Below are 7,500 nucleotides of genomic sequence, written 5' to 3'. Positions count from 1 at the left end.
GCCTTTGCTGATGCCCCCATTGCCTAATTTGTAGTGCAATGGTTAAGTTGCAGAGTGTGGTTGAACTTGGTTAGGAGACTTAGTGCCTCTTTCCGTGTCCTACTGATGATAAGGATGGCTTGATACCATTTTCTAAGCCCAGTATATTGAGAAAAGAAGTAAGTGAAGAAGAAGTGTGGAGTCGAAAGTGGTTCTCCAATTTCTCTCCACTTGCTAAAATTGCAAAGTCTCCATTATAGCATAGAAGAGAGCGTTAAAGTCGGGGATGGAAGAGGATGAAAATGGGAAGTTTACTTATAGAGAGAAGTGAGAAATGCCCTGTGTGCACACACCGTTGTCTGACCATAGAATACATTTAAATAATGCCTCTAGAAAAGAGCTATGCATGTGTGCCTCAGTGGCCTAATGGATAAGGCACTGGCCTCCTAAGCCAAGGATTGTGGGTTCGAGTCCCATCTGAGGTGATAACAAAAATCCTCCCTCTATCTTTTCCAGAAAATTAGGTAGATTTATTACATGCTTCCTCTCGGAAGTTTATGAGGGATTAGGTACTTTGAAACTGTCCCATTTTACTTGTGTATACTTCACAGTCATGTTAGTGTTCTTAAACTGCAAAGTAGATTTTTAAATGCCTATTTTTGTGAGATGCATTTTCGACCGGCCAGAACATATTCTTTTGGAAAAAATGATTTGAATTGGATTGGTGTGAATCTTGTTTCTAGAGGTGGTGACAGGCTTTCAGCTACTTGAATAGGTCAAGCCAGGATTCATAAAACTTATCCAACCTATGTGAGTGTGAAAAATTAGCATATGCAGGAATAAGCAATTTGTACTACTTTCAAAACAGTTTCACTCCACGTCTGGAAACGTCCAGAGCTATGTAGAGCATACAAATGAGCTTTAAACTCATGAGGAAAGAGGTTTGTATGGAAAAAGGAAAACAAAAGCATATCGTACTCATAAAATTCTCAATATATAGATTCCAAAAAAGTGCTTCCAGCGAAAAGAGCTGAAAGAACACTATGGGATGTAAACCTGAATACCTTTCAATAATATGTTCTCCATCCATGCATACCACTTACATGATAAAAATCATCTCAGGTGAACGGATGACCGCGTGGCCTAACGGATAAGGCGTCTGACGTCGGATCAGAAGATTGAGGGTTTGAGTCCCTTCGTGGTCGTTTTTGGCCAATGGTCACACAATCTGCTTTACATTCAGAGTGGAAAAAGTCTTTTCCAATACTCTTGTAGTCCTCACTTTCTCATTACTAATCATTAATAAAGTGGAGTACATACTGTAAACTCATTCAGGTTGCATCTTCAGTCTATCTACTTGTGCATTTTAGTGGCATTAAAAAGTGCTTCTATGCCGACGCACTGAATATGTAATAGGTTTGCAGAATTTTGACGTGACACAATGGGGTTTTATCTTAAGCGTATGTAGAAGAACTGCAAGGTGTGTGCCTATGTGTGCATAGAGTGGTACATGTGTAAAATCTGTATGATTTGGGCAGTTAAAATGCTGATTTTGCCTCCGAGTAAGGAAAGTACTACACAAAATGTATAAAGGATCGGCACATTGACTGCCTTTGCTGATGCCCCCGTTGCCTAATTTGTAGTGCAATGGTTAAGTTGCAGAGTGTGGTTGAACTTGGTTAGGAGACTTAGTGCCTCTTTCCGTGTCCTACTGATGATAAGGATGGCTTGATACCATTTTCTAAGCCCAGTATATAGAGAAAAGAAGTAAGTGAAGAAGAAGTGTCGAGTCGAAAGTGGTTCTCCAATTTCTCTCCACTTGCTAAAATTGCAAAGTCTCCATTATAGCATAGACGAGAGCGTTAAAGTCGGGGATGGAAGAGGATGAAAATGGGAAGTTTACTTATAGAGAGAAGTGAGAAATGCCCTGTGTGCACACACCGGTGTCTGACCATAGAATACATTTAAATAATGCCTCTAGAAAAGAGCTATGCATGTGTTCCTCAGTGGCCTAATGGATAAGCCACTGGCCTCCTACGCCAGGGATTGTGGGTTCGAGTCCCATCTGAGGTGATAACAAAAATCCTCCCTCTTTCTTTTCCAGAAAATTAGGTAGATTTATTACATGCTTCCTCTCAGAAGTTTATGAGGGATTAGGTACTTTGAAACTGTCCCATTTTACTTGTGTACACTTTACAGTCATGTTAGTGTTCTGAAACTACAAAGTAGCTTTTTAAATGCCTATTTTTGTGAGATGCATTTTCGACCGGCCAAAACATATTCCTTTGGAAAAAATGATATGAATTGGATTGGTGTGAATCTTGTTTCTAGAGGTGGTGACAGGCTTTCAGCTACTTGAATAGGTCAAGCCAGGATTCATAAAACTTATACAACCTATGTGAGTGTGAAAAATTAGCATATGCAGGAAGGAGCAATTTGTACTACTTTCAAAACAGTTTCACTCCACGTCTGGAAACGTCCAGAGCTATGTAGAGCATACAAATGAGCTTTAAACTCATGAGGAAAGAGGTTTGTATGCAAAAAGGAAAACAAAAGCATATCGTACTCATAAAATTCTCAATATATAGATTCCAAAAAAGTGCTTAAAGCGAAAAGAGCTGAAAGAACACTATGGGATGTAAACCTGAATACCTTTCAATAATATGTTCTCCATCCATGCATACCACCTACATGATAAAAAATCATCTCAGATGGACGGATGACCGCGTGGCCTAATGGATAAGGCGTCTGACTTGGGATCAGAAGATTGAGGGTTCGAGTCCCTTCGTGGTCGTTTCTGGCCAATGGTCACACAATCTGCTTTACATTCAGAGTGGAAAAAGTATTTTCCAATACTCTTGTAGTCCTCACTTTCTCATTACTAATCATTAATAAAGTGGAGTACATACTGTAAACTCATTCCGGTTGCATCTTCAGTCTAACTACTTGTGCATTTTAGTGGCATTAAAAAGTGCTTCTATGCCGACGCACTGAATATGTAATAGGTTTGCAGAATTTTGACGTGACAGAATGGGTTTTTAGCTTAAGTGTGTGTAGAAGAACTGCAAGGTGTGTGCCTATGTGTGCATAGAGTGCTACATGTGTAAAGTCTGTATGATTTGGGCAGTTAAAGTGCTGATTTTACCTCCGAGTAAGAAAAGTACTACACAAAATGTATAAAGGATCGGCACATTGGCTGCCTTTGCTGATGCCCCCGTTGCCTAATTTGTAGTGCAATGGTTAAGTTGCAGAGTGTGGTTGAACTTGGTTAGGAGAATTAGTGCCTCTTTTCGTGTCCTACTGATGATAAGGATGGCTTGATACCATTTTCTAAGCCCAGTATATTGAGAAAAGAAGTAAGTGAAGAAGAAGTGTGGAGTTGAAAGTGGTTCTCCAATTTCTCTCCACTTGCTAAAATTGCAAAGTCTCCATTATAGCATAGAAGAGAGCGTTAAAGTCGGGGATGGAAGAGGATGAAAATGGGAAGTTTACTTATAGAGAGAAGTGAGAAATGCCATGTGTGCACACACCGGTGTCTGACCATAGAATACATTTAAATAATGTCTCTAGAAAAGAGCTATGCATGTGTGCCTCAGTGGCCTAATGGATAAGGCACTGGCCTCCTAAGCCAGGGATTGTGGGTTCGAGTCCCATCTGAGGTGATAACAAAAATCCTCCCTATATCTTTACCAGAAAATTAGGTAGATTTATTACATGCTTCCTCTCAGAAGTTTATGAGGGATTAGTTACTTTGAAACGGTCCCATTTTACTTGTGTACACTTCACAGTCATGTTAGTGTTCTGAAACTGCAAAGTATATTTTTAAATGCCTATTTTTGTGAGATGCATTTTCGACCGGCCAGAACATATTCCTTTGGAAAAAATGATTTGAATTGGATTAGTGTGAATCTTGTTTCTAGAGGTGGTGACAGGCTTTCAGCTACTTGAATAGGTCAAGCGAGGATTCATAAAACGTATACAACCTATGTGAGTGTGAAAAATTAGCATATGGAGGAAGGAGCAATTTGTACTACTTTCAAAACAGTTTCACTCCACGTCTGGAAATGACCAGAGCTATGTAGAGCATACAAATGAGCTTTAAACTCATGAGGAAAGAGGTTTGTATGCAAAAAGGAAAACAAAAGCATATCGTACTCATAAAATTCTCAATATATAGATTCCAAAAAAAGTGCTTCCAGCGAAAAGAGCTGAAAGATCACTATGGGATGTAAACCTGAATACCTTTCAATAATATGTTCTCCATCCATGCATACCACCTACATGATAAAAATCATCTCAGGTGAACGGGTGACCGCGTGGCCTAATGGATAAGGCGTATGACTTCGGATCAGAATATTGAGGGTTCGAGTCCCTTCGTTGTCGTTTTTGGCCAATGGTCACACAATCTGCTTTACATTGAGAGTGGAAAAAGTATTTTCCAATACTCTTGTAGTCCTCACTTTCTAATTACTAATCATTAATAAAGTGGCGTACATACTGTAAACTCATTCAGGTTGCATCTTCAGTCTAACTACTTGTGCATTTTAGTGGCATTAAAAAGTGCTTCTATGCCGACGCACTGAATATGTAATAGGTTTGCAGAATTTTGACGTGACAGAATGGGTTTTTAGCTTAAGTGTGTGTAGAAGAACTGCAAGGTGTGTGCCTATGTGTGCATAGAGTGCTACATGTGTAAAATCTATATGATTTGGGCAGTTAAAGTGCTGATTTTTCCTCCGAGTAAGAAAAGTACTACCCAAAATGTATAAAGGATCGGCACATTGGCTGCCTTTGCTGATGCCCCCGTTGCCTAATTTGTAGTGCAATGGTTAAGTTGCAGAGTGTGGTTGAACTTGGTTAGGAGACTTGGTGCCTCTTTCCGTGTCCTGCTGATGATAAGGATGGCTTGATACCATTTTCTAAGCCCAGTATATTGAGAAAAGAAGTAAGTGAAGAAGAAGTGTGGAGTCGAAAGTGGTTCTCCAATTTCTCTCCACTTGCTAAAATTGCAAAGTCTCCATTATAGCATAGAAGAGAGCGTTAAAGTCGGGGATGGAAGAGGATGAAAATGGGAAGTTTACTTATAGAGAGAAGTGAGAAATGCCCTGTGTGCACACACCGGTGTCTGACCATAGAATACATCTAAATAATGCCTCTAGAAAAGAGGTATGCATGTGTGTCTCAGTGGCCTAAAGGATAAGGCACTGGCCTTCTAAACCAGGGATTGGTGGTTCGAGTCCCATCTGAGGTGCTAACAAAATTCCTCCCCCTTTCTTTTCCAGTAAATTAGGTAGATTTACTACATGCTTCCTCTCAGAAGTTTATGAGGGATTAGGTACGTTGTAACTGTCCCATTTTACTTGTGTACACTTCACTGTCATGTTAGTGTTCTGAAACTGCAAAGTATATTTTTAAATGCATATTTTTGTGAGATGCATTTTCGACCTTCCAGAACATATTACTTTGGAAAAAATGATTTGAATTGGATTGGTGTGAATCTTGTTTCTAGAGGTGGTGACAGGCTTTCAGCTACTTGAATAGGTCAAGCCAGGATTCATAAAACTTATACAACCTATGTGAGTGTGAAAAATTAGCATATGCAGGAAGGAGCAATTTGTACTGCTTTCAAAACAGTTTCACTCCACGTCTGGAAACGTCCAGAGCTATGTAGAGCATACAAATGAGCTTTAAACTCATGAGGAAAGAGGTTTGTATGGAAAAAGGAAAACAAAAGCATATCGCACTCATAAAATTCTCAATATATAGATTCCAAAAAAGTGCTTCCAGCGAAAAGAGCTGAAAGAACACTATGGGATGTAAACCTGAATACCTTTCAATAATATGTTCTCCATCCATGCATACCACCTACATGATAAAAATCATCTCAGAGGAACGGATGACTGCGTGGCCTAATGGATAAGGCGTCTGACGTCGGATCAGAAGATTGAGGGTTCGAGTCCCTTCGTGGCCGTTTTTGGCCAATGGTCACACAATCTGCTTTACATTCAGAGTGGAAAAAGTATTTTCCAATACTCTTGTAGTCCTCACTTTCTCATTACTAATCATTAATAAAGTGGAGTACATACTGTAAACTCATTCAGGTTGCATCTTCAGTCTAACTACTTGTGCATTTTAGTGGCATTAAAAAGTGCTTCTATGCCGACGCACTGAATATGTAATAGGTTTGCAGAATTTTGACGTGACACAATGGGGTTTTAGCTTAAGCGTATGTAGAAGAACTGCAAGGTGTGTGCCTATGTGTGCATAGAGTGGTACATGTGTAAAATCTGTATGATTTGGGCAGTTAACGTGCTGATTTTGCCTCCGAGTAAGGAAAGTACTACACAAAATGTATAAAGGATCGGCACATTGACTGCCTTTGCTGATGCCCCCGTTGCCTAATTTGTAGTGCAATGGTTAAGTTGCAGAGTGTGGTTGAACTTGCTTAGGAGACTTAGTGCCTCTTTCCGTGTCCTACTGATGATGAGGATGGCTTGATACCATTTTCTAAGCCCATTATATTGAGAAAAGAAGTAAGTGAAGAAGAAGTGTCGAGTCGAAAGTGGTTCTCCAATTTCTCTCCACTTGCTAAAATTGCAAAGTCTCCATTATAGCATAGACGAGAGCGTTAAAGTCGGGGATGGAAGAGGATGAAAATGGGAAGTTTACTTATAGAGAGAAGTGAGAAATGCCCTGTGTTCACACACCGGTGTCTGACCATAGAATACATTTAAATAATGCCTCTAGAAAAGAGCTATGCATGTGTGCCTCAGTGGCCTAATGGATAAGGCACTGGCCTCCTACGCCAGGGATTGTGGGTTCGAGTCCCATCTGAGGTGATAACAAAAATCCTCCCTCTTTCTTTTCCAGAAAATTAGGTAGATTTATTACATGCTTCCTCTCAGAAGTTTATGAGGGATTAGGTACTTTGAAACTGTCCCATTTTACTTGTGCACACTTCACAGTCATGTTAGTGTTCTGAAACTACAAAGTAGCTTTTTAAATGCCTATTTTTGTGAGATGCATTTTCGACCGGCCAAAACATATTCCTTTGGAAAAAATGATATGAATTGGATTGGTGTGAATCTTGTTTCTAGAGGTGGTGACAGGCTTTCAGCTACTTGAATAGGTCAAGCCAGGATTCATAAAACTTATACAACCTATGTGAGTGTGAAAAATTAGCATATGCAGGAAGGAGCAATTTGTACTACTTTCAAAACAGTTTCACTCCACGTCTGGAAACGTCCAGAGCTATGTAGAGCATACAAATGAGCTTTAAACTCATGAGGAAAGAGGTTTGTATGCAAAAAGGAAAACAAAAGCATATCGTACTCATAAAATTCTCAATATATAGATTCCAAAAAAGTGCTTCCAGCGAAAAGAGCTGAAAGAACACTATGGGATGTAAACCTGAATACCTTTCAATAATATGTTCTCCATCCATGCATACCACCTACATGATAAAAATCATCTCAGATGGACGGATGACCGCGTGGCCTAATGTATAAGGCGTCTGACTTC

General features: G+C 39.7%; 3 non-coding genes across 3 annotated transcripts; all 3 read left to right on the top strand.

Moving 5' to 3' along the window:
• The first annotated feature begins 391 nt into the window (after window positions 1-391).
• TRNAR-CCU (transfer RNA arginine (anticodon CCU)) lies at window positions 392-464 on the top strand. The gene has a single exon. It is a non-coding gene; the product is annotated as a tRNA-Arg (tRNA).
• Window positions 465-3,568: 3,104 nt separating this feature from the next.
• Window positions 3,569-3,641, top strand: TRNAR-CCU (transfer RNA arginine (anticodon CCU)). Its single transcript has one exon. It is a non-coding gene; the product is annotated as a tRNA-Arg (tRNA).
• Window positions 3,642-6,745: 3,104 nt separating this feature from the next.
• Window positions 6,746-6,818, top strand: TRNAR-CCU (transfer RNA arginine (anticodon CCU)). The gene has a single exon. It is a non-coding gene; the product is annotated as a tRNA-Arg (tRNA).
• Window positions 6,819-7,500: the final 682 nt, after the last annotated feature.

Source organism: Triturus cristatus, chromosome 4_1 (genome assembly GCF_964204655.1).
Source record: "Triturus cristatus chromosome 4_1, aTriCri1.1, whole genome shotgun sequence".
NCBI classification, from domain to species: Eukaryota; Metazoa; Chordata; class Amphibia; order Caudata; family Salamandridae; genus Triturus; species Triturus cristatus.
This window is presented reverse-complemented; position numbering and strand designations above follow the sequence as displayed.